The sequence below is a fragment of the Solanum stenotomum genome, chromosome 1, assembly GCF_019186545.1.
Source record: "Solanum stenotomum isolate F172 chromosome 1, ASM1918654v1, whole genome shotgun sequence".
NCBI classification, from domain to species: domain Eukaryota; kingdom Viridiplantae; phylum Streptophyta; class Magnoliopsida; order Solanales; family Solanaceae; genus Solanum; species Solanum stenotomum.
In genome coordinates, this window is record NC_064282.1 from 28597446 (window position 1) to 28612687 (window position 15242).

Here is a 15242-nt window from a genome sequence, read left to right on the forward strand (position 1 = left end):
GTAATTTAATTTTTGTATTTGAAGAAACAAATTTGCTCATCTATAATAAGTTTTACAAGAATATTAGTGAAACATAAATAAATTTGACCACATCAAAATAATAAATCTAAATTAGTCATTGAAACAAAAAAAAAGTAAAAAAAAAAATATGTTTGAGGAGAATTAAATATACTCATATGGGATTATATATTTTTTCTATAAAAAATAATAAAAATTAATCTAAAATTAATTCTTTTCATTTCCGTTGGAGGAAAGGGGTATATGTGAGCCATTTGTGTATAAGTATGAGTATTTATGAGCTGAGGGTCTTTCGGAAACAGCCTCTCTACCTCAACGAGGTAGTGGCAAGGTCTGCGTACACTCTACCCTCCCCAGATCCCACCTAGTGGGATTTCACTGGGTATGTTGTTGTTGTTGTTGTAGGAGTATCTATGAGCCACTTTCATAACGAGGGGTGTATCAGACCCTTTTCCCTTATTTCAATAATCAATACAATACAAAAGTAATTGTTACCCTTTGCAAAAATCCAACACCCACAGTGTAATTTCTAATAATTTAACAAACATTGTGTGAAACAGTGAAAATGACTATATGCCGACAAGTACTGCAACGACAACATTAGAAAATTATCATCATCGTTGGAGCTGGGTTTGTTGGTGCTACTCTTTCTCATACTCTTGGGAATGTTTATTTTCAATTTCATTTTTTGTTGTTTAACTTACTATATCCCCATATTTTTATTTGTAAGTTCTTTGAAAGTTAAATCTTAACAACCATGCTTGTTCTAAGGACAACCAACAACTGCTTCAATGACAATCGTCGGAGTTATTGTTGTTATATTAGGCTCAAAACCGGTAGACCTGATGGTGGCTCTCTTGAAGAATGGAAGAGAGCCAGGAAAAGGGTATGGCCAAAGTTTTGTCCATGGTTGCCGGCGTGGTGAAATTTCTTAGTGAGATTTGGTGGCCTCACGACGGCTGATCTCTCGCAAGAGCTGTCAATATGGGTTGGCCCATCCCATTAGGGATAACCCATACAGGCTTTGCAATTTGATGGGCTAGCGGACCAGAAAATGGTTGGCCCAACCCACAAGTGTGTGGGCTACAGGCTTTGTCGGGTCAGCCCTCTTTTTTTAAAAGTATATTTTTTTATGATTTTTTAAATTAAATTATAATTTAAAAATATTATCATAAATATCGACTAGTATTACTACTTGTTAATCAAATTCACAAATAAAATTATCTATATAATATTTATTAAGTTTGATTTCAAATAAAAACATAAATAGTTAAATAGAAATATTAACCTAATTGTTTTTCAATGATCATAATAAAACACAAAAACTATGATAATTTGTAGGAACTTTATTTTATGTAGTACATATTTTATAAACATAAGTTGTATTTAAATTGTAATATTTCAAACTTTAAACATATTTTGAGTGTAGACTTTTGTTATTTTTAATACTCTATTTTATTTTTATTTTTTAATTAATTTTTATTTGGCACACGGGATGACCCTATCCATATTTCTCAAGCCCCACAAATTGACAGGATTATTCAGGCCGGGCTAAAAAGTTTTTTTCTCAAATGGGCTCCAAATATTGTAGCCCAGCCCTATCAAATCACGGATTAGGCCAGGCCGACCCAACAGGCCTAGCCCACATTGACGGCTCTAGCTTTTAACGGTGATGAACGAGGAACAAAGGGGTTGGGGTGAGGTTTAGCGTGGTTGAGTTTTGTTGAACTTATTAATACGAGAATATTTTTCGTAGGTGACCGCCGGCGGTGGAAACAAAGAGAGCTAGTAAAACATTTTGAGAGAAAAGAAGAGATGGTACAAGTTGCTGAAAGAAGACAAAGTGGGACCCACTTATCTTCCCTTTACATTTTTATGCTATTTACGCGCTTAGAAATTTTTTATTTGCCACGTCAACCTCTAAGGTGATATTTAATTCACTTGTAAGTTGTTTAAGGGGGTATTTAAATACACGTTACAGTGCTAAAGTAAGTTTTGGAGACAAGTTTGAGGGGAATTTTATGTATTTTCTCAAGAACAAATAATGCGCAATCAATATACAAGAAAATGATAGAAAATATCAAACACATTCTCCAACATGTTAACTAGGGCATGTAAAGTTCCTTCTTCACAATATAATACCAAAAATTGTCTTAAAAGATAAAAATTAAATTTGTTGACGTTTACAATTAGGCTCCTCCAATATGTTGTTGTGAGGACGCTTACGGCAGTTGGAAAAGGGTGAATAATGCAAAGGATAATCAGCTCTACAAGTTGGACATGTGTTATTCATTGATAGCCATTTTATCAGACAATGAATATGAAATTCGTGCAAATAATTAGTTGTTATCACCTTATTCTCGTCTTTAAAATCTTCATAGAAAAGAGGGTAAGTGTCATCCATTAAATCTTTGATATAGTTCTTCAATACGGGAGTTGGAGATGGAGAGGCGCGATGGAGAACCTTTGATTTCCTTAAGTCCTTTTGGTAAATCTTGTGCAATAGGTGATTTGGCTGGACAAATTCCACCTTCACTAGTATATTCCCTTAACGCATACATATACTCCAGCACATCACCCAAGTACTTATGATATGGATCATTGATGTAATCAGTGGTAGAGAGACTGTGGGCGGCAGTGTGAAGCTCCTCTTCATCATCCAAGTCCTTTTCAAACCTAGAGAAAGAGGGGATAGGGGGAAAGGTGGTACAGATGGAACAAAATAATATGAGGAATAATCGATGAGGTCAAATTAGGAGATTTCAAGGGCAATCACGTAGGGAAGTCGTGGTTGAGAAAACTGACGAAATTTGGTGAAAAGCTCAGAATTGATTTCATTAGATATTTGTATGATGTCTTTGGGAGTAAATTGAAGAGTAGCAGATAGAATCATGGAAAATAAGGATGGATCCTTGTTGAGTAGCCTTGACAGATCAAACGGGATGACGGTAGAGCAAGAGGTATCATACGAACGGCAGGCAGGAGGATAGCAAACTTACATGGACAGGGATGAAGCCTATTGTATTTCCTCCGAATAATAATGACACATAGCCCTTCTGATTCTGAAATTTGATTCCAACTTAGCTTCTCGTTCCAAAAGAAAACCCTTACCTTACCCCTTATCTTAGTTCCTTCGTTCGCCATCCTAAACAAAACTCAATCATAATACTACTTGTCCCCTCGTAACCCTATTTAACATAAGTTTATTCCCAATACTATTCGAACTATGAATTCCTGTTACCTAATTTCTTTCTTTCCCAACTTTCCCCAAATATCCATAAACATATACTCGTTGCGTTCTTATTTACTTGTCAAATACTTCCTAAATTTTTGAATGTGAGATAATTCAGAGTAATCGTGGAATTTCTGAGAGAGAATCTGGAAAATATTATTCAACTGAATTGATTACAGTGAGAATGATGAAGGCTATATATATACACAGCTAACCAAATAACATGGTGCAATTATCTACTGTGCAACTATCTACTGTAGCTATCACGTAACTAACTTAACCGAAAATTAGAATTACTCAACTAACTCACTAACTAATCAACTAACTCATTACTATCTCCAATAGTCCCCCTCAAGCTAGATGTATTGAACACATTCAAGACACCTAGCTTGGCAAGCAAAAAATCATGTTATAACCTTCCCAAAGCTTTTGTCAGTAAATCAGCTTGTTGATCTTTGGTATTGACATATATTGTTCTAATCAGACCTTGTTGTATTCTTTCTCAGATAAAATGACAATCCATCTCGATGTGTTTCGTTCATTCATGAAATACAGGATTTGCTACTATTTGTATAGCAGCTTTGCTATCACAACGAATGTTGACAGGACCATCAATTTTGAACCCCAATTCCTTGAACGAATTAGTTACCCAAATGACCTCAGCAGTCAGTGTGGCCAAACTTATGTACTCTGACTCTGCAGAGCTTCTGGAAACAGTGTTCTGCTTCTTGGATTTCCAGGAAATTAGTGACTCTCCATACTTCAACAAGTAACCAGTAACAGACCTTCTGGTACTAGGGCAAGCAGCCCAATCTGCATCACAAAATCCAGTGAGATGTGAGTGTTTTTCTGAACTCATAAGCAGTCCTAACCTTGGCTTAGCTTTGATATATCTAACCACTCTCAAGGCTGCATCCCAGTTAGACAGTTTTGGTTTTTGCATAAACTAACTTAGACATTGGACTGAGAAAGCTATATCAGGTCGAGTGTTGGTGAGATAGAGCAGCATCCCAATCATTCTTTGGTATATGCCTATGCCTATAAATAACTTATCATCAGTGGCATCAAACTCTACACTTGTGAGTTTTATATTACACTCTAATGGTGTTGAAGAAGGTTTAGCTCCAACTAGCCCTGCATCACTAATTAACTCTAATGCATATTTCCTCTGGTTCATAACAATTCCTTTGGCTGATCTGCAAAACTCTATCCCTAGGAAATACTTCAGCTTACCCAAATTCTTAATCTTGAAATGGTGATGTAGAACTAGCTTAGTCTTCTGTATCAGCTTATAGTCATTCCGTGTGATCAATAGATCATCGACATAAACTAGCACAATCACCAGTGCTGAGCCTCTCATTTTAGTGAATAGAGAATGATCCAGTGGACTCTACAAGTATCCTTAGTTGGTTAGTGCATCAATAAGCTTGGCATTCCATTGCCTGGAAGCCTGCTTGAGTCCATATAGGGACCTAATAAGTCTGCAAACTTGGTGCTCCCCCTGTCTAGTAAAACCTTTGGGCAATTCCATGTACACTTCTTCAATTAAATCTCCATGTAAGAAAGCATTAAAGACATCCATCTGGTATATTATCCAATTTTCAGCTGCAACAATAGTAATAATAAATCTCACAGTTACCATTTTGACTACAGGAGAGAAAGTCTCCTGATAGTCAATTCCTTCAGTTTGGCTATAGCCTTTAGCTACAAGCCTAGCCTTGAACCTGTCAACTTGTCCATCTGCTTTGTACTTGATCTTGAACACCCACCTACAGCCTATAGCCTTTTTACTTGGTGGCAGTTGCATGACAGTCCAAGTCCCATTATCCTTCAATGCACTAATTTCTTGTTTCATGGCCTCCACCCATCTATGGTCTTTAACAACCACTTAAGAGGTTCGAGGTTCTGTGTCAGCAGAAAAATCACTTAAGTAAGCTTGATATGTAGAAGACAATTTATCATAAGTCATGTAGTTAGCTAGTGAATATGGATGTGGGGAATCAATCATATGAGCAACATAATCCTTCATCCAAACATGTGGATGAGACACTCTGGTAAAAGTTCTGTGTGTTGCAACATTCTAAATACCTTGTTCACCATGGTCCATAGCTAAACATCAACACATGTGTTCTCTGGAACCACTAATGGAACATGTTCAAAGTTTGGTTGCTGAGCTGCATGGTCAACATCATTGTTAGGAATATGAGAATCAGTAAACTCAAGTGTGGCATTTAACATATCATCATCATCAACCAGTCTGTCTTGTTCCTTGAAAGTGACATCCCTGCCCACTACAAACTTCTTGAGGCTCAAATTGTATAGCACATACCCGTTCTGAGTAGATGAATATCCCATCATGACACAAGCATCAGCTCTAGGGGGCAAACTTATCATCCTTGATTAGCTTAGTGTCATAGCACAAACACCCTAATGTTCTCAAATGGTCAAGCTTGGGTCTGGTTTTGTGAAAATTTTGATAAGGAGACTGTCCTTTTAAAACATCAGTAGGCATCCTGTTTATCAAGTACACAGCAACTATAACACATTTCCCCCAAAATCTTATAAGAATAGACCTTTGAAACCTGAGTGCCCTTGCAACCTCTAGTATATGTCTATGCTTTCTTTCCACCTCTCTATTTTGTTGTGGAGTGTGTGGGAAAGTACTTTCATGAATAATCCCTAAGGATGAAAATAATGTGTTGCATTCTTTGTTACAAAACTCAGTCCCATTATCAGACCTCACCTTCTTCACTTGTCTTTTAAATTGAGTATCAACCAGTGCAAGAAAAGATTTCATCACAACAAATACATCACTCTTGAATTTCAGTAAAAACAGCCAAGTCATCCTTGACTTATCATCAACAATTGTCAAAAAGAATCTAAAACCATCATGTGTACCAATTCTATATGGTCCCTATACATCAAGATGAATAAGATCAAATACATCAATTGTCATAGACATAATAACTGGAAAAGAAAGTCTAGGCTATTTTGCCAAAAAGGACAGACGGAACAACTACCACATTCTGTTACATCAAATTCTGTATTTACTAAGGCTAATAGTTTCAACACCTTGATAAAAGGATGGCCCATACTGTTGTGCCAAAGCATGCAATCTGTGTCTCTTGTCTTTGTCATCAGTACCTTATTGTCCCTATTAGCTGGCTCTCCAGAAGAAAATTGACTTGAAAAGTAATACAAACCTCCTATCTCCTTACCGATCCCCTTCACCTCTCCATTAGAGAGGTCCTAAAAAATGTAGAATTCAGGATAGAAACACACAGAACATTGCAATTGTCTAGTCAATTGAGACACTGATAGTAGATTATATTTGAAATCAGGCACCACCAAGACATTATCTAATACTCCATAGTTTCATGAATGTGTTACTAGGGTAGTTTGACCATTAGGCAAGTGCACTCTCCTGCCCACATTTTTATTAAGATCATTCACATTGCTTAACTTGTCAATGTTTAACTCATATGACATGTTGCCTATCCAGTTATTCCTTCTTTTAAAAGCATCATTCCTAGCACCCAGTACAGCCACACAATTTTCATTCTTAGCAGATAAAGAGTATACTTCCATAGTATTGAAGTTACCTGCCATGTTCACAATTTCTTTAGTTTTTTCCTCCTCATTCAGCAACTTCATTATCTTTTGGTATTGATTAGGGTTGTAGTCAGATCGTGCAACAAAGGCCTGTAAGTTAGCACGAACATAATTGAAATCATAAGCATTTCCTTGTACACCTGTTTGTCCTGCATTGACTTCCCCAAATGTCATCTCTTGATTCTTCAGAAATCTTATCCAAATGCACATTGTTAACAACATTTTTTCCCTTGCTCGAATTCACTCCTCTAAATTGGTTATTGTACCCTTATTCTCCACCCTGTCCTGATACTTTCTTCTTGAACTTCCAATCATCAGGATATCCAATCAATCGAAAACAATTATTATGTGTGTGTCCATACATTTTATAGTGGTCACAGAACAAATTCCAATTCACTTTCTTCTTTCCTCTCCCAGCATTATACTCAACTATGCCTGCATCATTTCCTCTAGAATTATACTCTAACTTTTGTGTCTCTAGAATAATTTCCCCTTCCTGCATATAATGTTGTGGCTTCTATCATATCTCCACCAGTGCGCATCCTTGAAGTAACTCTCTGGCTCTCGTTTGAGATTATTATAGCATAGACTTTACCAACACTTGGCAAAGGGCTCATCATTAGTATTTGGCTTTGTGCATGTCGATACATGTCATTCAGCCCCATTAGAAAAGAGAATAGACGCAAATATTGGATATGATCCACATAGGACCCAGATCTATCACAATTACATGATAGTGGTGGTACGATTGCATCAAATTCATCCCATATCAATCTTAATTTGGTAAAATAAGCTGAAACTGATGAACTACCTTGATGAATTGTACAGATTTCCTGATCAAGCTGGTAAATCCTTGATCCATCAACCTTATCAAATCTCTCTTTCAAATCTGCCCACACGATTGAAGCATAAACGATCCCACTCAACAGCTCCTTTGAAATTGTGTTCATAATCCATGCTAAAACAAAAGCATTGCACTTCTCCCACTGTTCTTCTAGATCTGGCCCATAATTGCTCCGTTCACATGTTCCAAGTACAAAACCCAGCTTACTCTTTGCCCTGAGATTGATCATCATGGATCTACTCCATAGCGAATAGTTTTCTGCTCCGGTGAGTTGAACAGTGGTTAAAACACTCCCAGGAGTGTCTGATGGATGAAGATACAAGGGATGGTTCCTCGTTGACTCAATTGCTTCAATCGTTTCTGGCACTGCAGTTGAAGCTACTGGTACAACATTCGTCTCCATTGTTATTAGTGAATCAATCTCCAGAATCGACTTATTAGTGTAGAATCAAATAATTATTGATTCGGTAGCTTTGATACCATGAACAATTTCTGAAAGAGAATCTGGAAAATATTATTCAACTGAAATGATTATAATGAGAATGATGAAGGCTATATCTATACACAACTAACCAACTAACATGGTGCAATTATCTACTGTGCAACTATCTACTGTAGCTATCATGTAACTAACTTAACAGAAAATTAGAATTCACTAACTAATCAACTAACTCACTAACTAATCAACTAACTCATTACTATCTCCAATAGGAACCAACAAAGAATTTAGTAGTATAATTTATGTGATTAAGAAACCAATAGAAAGAGGGGATAAGGGTAGAAGGTGGTAGGGATGAACAAAACAATGATGAATAATCGGTGAGATCGTATTGGGAGATTTCAAGTGCAATCATGTGAATGGTTGTTTCCATTCTTTTTTGTCTTTTTAAAAATACAATGAAATTCAAAAATAAATATAATAGCTAACCTTTTTTAGACTAATAAAATATAAGAAAATTAAATAATTAGACTACTACAAGAAGTAATTATAAAAAAACTACTAAAATAATTGACTTATTTATTAAAATCAAAATTAATAAAAAAAATACATTTAATATACTCCATTTCTTCTTTTTAATCTTCCTTTTTTGTCATTATTTATTTATTTATTTTTCTCTATTCTTTCTTTTTTTCCAGTTCTTTTCTCCTCTTTTTGTTCCTTTTATTTTTGTATTTTTAATTTCTTTTTCAATTTCTTTTTCTTTATTCTTTATTATTTTTCTATCTTTTCGATTCATTTTTTCCCAAATCGTAATATTCTCTATTTTTTTGCCATAATTTAATATCATATAAAGTGTTATGTATCATTGACCGTTGCTTCAATCCTTCAATGAGACTTCCATAACACTGTCACACTATATCTACATATTGTCATGGTATCATTGATGCATGTTCGATCCTTCAGCTCTTTAGTAAAACCTTTATGACACCATCCAAGGTGGAAGAAGACCCTCCAAACTTTATTGATGAGATGTGAAAAATATTGACACGATATATACTATCATGATATCGTTGATGTCTGCTTCAAATACTTCAGTGAGACATCCATAATACCATCACAATATATTTATATACTAACATGGTATCATTATGATTTGCTTCAATCCGTAATGATACCATCAGATTATGTATATATTATTATGGTATTATTGATGTCTGCTTCAATCCTTCAATGATCCATTTCAACAACTCAACAAGGATTCAAGAATTTCTCAAGATGAATCTGCTAGAGTATACAATATCCAAGTTGGAAGAAGACCCTCCAAACTTTATTGATGAGATGTGAAAAATATTGAGGGTGATCCATGCTACTGAAACTGATCGACAAGTAGAACTTGTTTCTTATCAACCTCATAACTAGGGATAAAAATATAATTTTATCTAATCATTAACTAAAACTTAAGAACAGTAAACAAATCGATATTCCAATTAAAAAAAAAGTATAAAATTGCTTTAAAACCATTAAATCAATAACTCAACATGGATAAATATTTTCAATTCGACTTTTATCGGTTAAAGCCATTTTGTATACCCCTAACAATTACTAGAGAATTGAGGATATGAAAATTGAAAACCGATAATAAACCCCAAAAAAATCATTTTTGGGTAAATACTCCTTCATCCTTAACTGGAGCTCTCGGGTTCGAGTTTTTCTAAGTACAAAGCTGCCTTTATTAGGGAATGTTTTACCCCAATGTGGGACTTCCTGGTGAAGGTCGAATTCGCCCAACCAAACCACCCATTGCTGCAGATTTACGACTTAAGCAACACATACCCTCTCCATCTCGAACGCCCATATTCAATGACTACATTAGAGATACTTTATTTAGGCTGAAAATTTCCCCAAATACATCTTTGAGATGTTCCACCATCCTCATTACTTTTTTAAGCCATAGTAAGGTAACTCAATCAAGGAGTAAAAATGTGCCGAACTGCTAATTACATTACAACAGAATAGAAATGACATACTTATTAAAGAAAAACATAATTATTGCTAAAGGATATATGATATCCTCTAGAAAAATCTGGGAACTGTGTCCTTTTAACAAAATCCTTCACCTTTCTTATAATTGTTTTGTTAGACAATTCAAAGTAATCATGGAATCCAATTATTCAATGTCTTAATTATATGCCGTTGTTGAGTACAAAACAACAAATTAGTGAGTACAGTATGTAACTTAAAAGAATAATGTAAAATTGAAATAGGTATTCAAGATTCTGTAGCACACTTGAACCAACAAGTATTCAAATGGGAGTAAAAAAGTAATGATGTAAAGAAAAATAGTAGTGTTGTGAATCGAGTTGGGTATGTAAGGGCCTATGAACTAGAATTGGTGGAGACTAATTTAGTTGGGATTATTGGTCTGAGTAAAATGTTGGAGTGTTCTATTTGGGATCCCTGCCCTATTAGCATTTGATTAAAAGGGCAAATGAGTTGGAAAGAAGGGTTATGCATATTTTGAAAGAAGTTATATGTTACTCTCATCTCTTTCTAGAGTCTAAGCTTCACATCTCCCTTCTAGCGTCTATTGATCCCTAATTCTTACTTTCAATATTTCTATTTTTCTGTTTGGGCTTTTGTTAATTGAGTTGTTGCATTTAGTTTCTGGATTTGTAATTAAACTCTAGTCTTATTATAATAGTTGAGAAGTTGGATATTGTTACATTGAAATTGAGTTCATTACATTAGTGTTTTCATTGATCAGGGTCGTCTCAACAAGTTTGGAGCCTAAAGCCAAATTTCATAAAGAGACCCTATTCTTTTAGTTGACAAATATAAATTGAATAACTATACCATAATCAGTGTAATCCTACAAATGAGGTCTAGAGAGGCAGGATATATACAGACATTATGAAGTAAGAATGCAAATAAAGTAAATTTTCAATGAAAATTATATAATATAAAGTTAGAATAACAAAACATGACTCAATTTTTTTAAAAATATGATGATATTAAAATAGTGTTTTGATAAGTAGATATAATAATATTTAAATAGTGTTAATTAGTTTTGGTACTTGAAATTTGAACAAGACACCAAAAACAAATTTGATCTTTCTATAAACACACAACAATAGATTTTACATAATGTAGAAGGTTTGAACGTTTGAGATTTTAGAATATTCAATAATAAAAGAATAAAAATAGTGAAAGGAGAATAAAGAAAAGTAAGTATAAGAACCCAATACGGTTGGTTCATGATAATCGTCATATATAAATGAGCTAGTCAACAAAATAGATAGCCACATGTGAAACTAGAAAGGATACTATAATTGACTAGCCACATAAGAATCTAGAAAAGATACTATAATCAACTAAACAATATTCAATTTCTCAATTATATTTTTTATACCAAAAAATCTTTTCAAATTTATCAATACATGAAATTTTTTTAACAATATATATCCACATGTATATATATATATATATATATATATATCTTTGGATGAAAATGGGGGGGCCTAAAAAAATTGTGAAAATTTCTAATATGACATATATTATACTAATATTTTCGAGTTATAACAGTAGATTTAGACTTTCAAGTTATAACATTAAAAATTTCAGGTTGTAACATATTATTAAAAAAGAGTTATTTTTAATAATTAAAAACATTTGATTTGAAAAGAATAAACTGAAAAAAGAAATTAAAATAAAACGTTTCTGAAGGAAAAAATGAAAAAAACGGAAATAGGGATGGCTTTTAAATTTGAATTAAATTAAGATAATTATTAATTAGCATGAATTAAGGAATTTCAAACTAATTAAGAATATTCAGTTTCCTTAATTCACTCCAATTTGTTAAAATTAATTTAAAAATCAGATTTTATCCATTTTTCTTTTATGTTTCTCTCTCTTCGTTTTTCTTTCAGAAATTGTCACTGGCGACAAATTGATTTTTTTTTGGTTGAAAAACATGTTTTTTTTTGTGATGGACAACTACATATCAATATTAATTAAACATGGCGGAAGATGGATTACTTCAGGTCAGTATTTTTAATTGTTTACTATTTTTATTTGAATTTCAATGAAATAGAAAAAAAATGAAATTGTAAAGCGCCACTATATTGAATGTGATATTTTTTTTTGTATAAACAATATGTTTTGTTCATAATACTTATTAGTTGTTGTGAAATTGTAATATTAGTGATTTTCTTGGTAAGTTTCTGTTTTTTGGTAGTGGTTTAGTGACATCATATCATTGATAAATGGTTTTTTTCTTGGTAAGTTTCTGTAATATTATTGATTACTGGTTTTTTTCGTGAAAAATAAATTAGAATGTATAGTTTTGAATGAATTTGTTAGTGTAATTATAATTAATTTGGTACGAAAGTGTATTCAGTAATGTGAAAAAAAGGTTATTTAGAATTTTGAAGAATTATACGACAGTTGTTTTAAGTTAATATGAAACTGTGTTAACTAGTTAGTAAAAAAAGTTATTTTGAAGTTTGAATAAGTGTATTAAAAATGTTTTAAGTTGGTATGAAATGTGAAATGTTATTATTTATATAAGTTTTGTCAATTATGTATAAATTTGTGCGAAAGGAATGAACTATTTGGTATGAGAAATGTATAAATTTGGTATAAATAATGATTGGATGTATGAATTTTGTATTAAGTAGGTATGAAATCTGTTTTATTTTTTAAAATGAAATATGTTTGTAGTTTACTGTCTGAATGATTCTTGTATGAAAAAATAATGACAAGTGTGTATAATTTTATTTTTTTTTGTATTATGTAAGACTAATTATTAGTTTTTTTAATGAAACAGGGAAATATATTGATTTTCAGATGGAGGGGATTATATATGAGTATTCTAGTCTTTATAGTGGTCTAGTAAGTGCGATAACATCGCAGCTAATGATAGATGCTAATATTCACAATATAGAGATAAAATATATAGTTAGTGATAGATGTCCCCCTGTTAGTATCCACAATGATGTAGGTGTGCGGGTTTTTTTAGATCAAAAGAAAGCTAATGTAGATTTCTTTATGAAATATCCATTGTGCATAACTTTGAAGAATCTAGCAATAGATAATCAGGATTTTGTAGTTGTTGTGGATAGGAGACATTCTGATGTTAGTAGAACACTAACTAACTTTGATTTATACTCCAGCAACTCCATCCGCTTGATAGGAGTGAATTTAGATGGAGTTGTCGATGAAAATACTGATGAAGGAAATGGAGTAATCAGTGACCTTTCTAATTTATTTATAGTTGAAAATCAGATTTATAATGATAAAGAAACACTTATGGAGGTTATGCGACATTATGGAGTTGTGGAAAAATTCAGATTTCTTGTGACTCGTTCTAGTTCATCTTGGTAAGGATTTTATTTATTGTTTGAATGTGTATTTATTTTGTAGTGTGTTTGGTATATTAGTTTTTGATGGATTTTTTTTGTTTTTTAAACAGTTATTACCTGAAGTGTCTTGCTGATAATTGTTCCTGGATGATGAACTCATCATGTTTGAATCAATCAAAGCTATTTAAAATTAGAAAGTATTGTGCGGAACACACTTGTTCCGTTAGAGATAGAGTGTATGCAAGGCGTCAGGGAATAACTGACGTTGTAGCTGTTTTAATAATGGATAAATTTATTGATCCATCGACTCTATACACTCCAAAAGATATAGCGAAAGACGTTTTGAAAGTGCATGATGTTGCGCTAACATACATGCAGGCCTGGAGAGCTAAAGAAAAGGCGATAAAATTGGTGCGTGGAGATCCAGCCGAATCATATGCCAAACTTCCAGGTTTTTTTTAGAACTAAATTTTGTATTTTATATTACCGACTGAATTGATGTGAATTTTAACAATGCAACAATCTGGCATGCAGTTTGTTTACATATTGAATTCCCAATATCCATTTGGTTTCCTTTCTATATCCAATTAATATCCATTATGTATATAATTCCTTGATTCCAAAACGTAATTCTGTACCGTTTATTTTCACAACAAACATGTCGTCTTTGACATTTTCAGATTCAAGAATCATCAAATGTCGCAATAGTTGACATTGAATCTTTATGTGGTGTATGTCATAAAATACACCAAAAGGTGTTTGTTAGAGAAATTGTTGAAACCTTTCTTGCCCGAGGAAATCCAATAGATCAGCAAAAACATTCATGTTTGTACATGAAGACAAGTGTGTGTATATCTTCCTTGCCTATAAAATAAAATTGTTTATACTAAATTAAAACACACTTCATACAAATGTTATTCAAGTTTCATTCCATCAGTAACTATAGTTTTAAAATGTTTATAATTAAAGTATATCATATAAATTAAATCAAAAATAAATCAAAGTCATATAAACATTGATAAAAAATAATATAAAATTATGTGGATACAAATATTATTCATGTTTCATACGCATGCATATACATAAATTTTAGTACTGCCTTATGCAATATTTATAAAAAAATTCACACCAATTTTATTCAAACATCGTACCAACTTCATTTGCACTGTTGCATTCATCAATCTGTTTTCATAAATTTATCGAAATACGCTAACAATAATTTAACAATTTTAATACATTAATGGATAAATTGAATAATAAACCTTCTTAATAGGAAAAATCTCAATTTCATATTAATATTATTCTAAATTTATACAAAACAGAGTAATTAAATAATTCATACCGTATACAACATTAATAGACAATCCCACCAATGTTAACACACAATTCATATCATTCGCATACCAATATTGTATCAAAGTACATACAAAATCCAACAATCAAACATTAACCTCATATCCATACACATTTTATTCATATTTCGAACTATTTTCACACATACAAATGTTTCGAAAAAAACAATAAGCACAATGTGATATAAAAAATCACTATTTTGGCTAATGTGGAAATAAATTAAATAAAGTACTTACCCTAACAACTTTTTTGTGTTTTTTGGATGTTGGTATTTCTGATTCCTTCTTTTTTGTTGTACTTCTTGTTGATGGTTTTGAAGATTGAGCAACTTCTACATTTGTTGTTTTTTTTTCTTTTTTTTCTTTTTTGTTTCACTAACAA

At 32.6% G+C, this 15242-nt stretch overlaps 2 pseudogenes; both read right to left on the reverse strand.

Annotated features, from left to right (window-relative positions):
• Positions 1-2041: 2041 nt before the first annotated feature.
• On the reverse strand, positions 2042-3697 carry LOC125877868 (uncharacterized; annotated as a pseudogene).
• Positions 3660-8449, reverse strand: LOC125870559 (uncharacterized; annotated as a pseudogene).
• Between the last annotated feature and the right edge of the window lie 6793 nt (positions 8450-15242).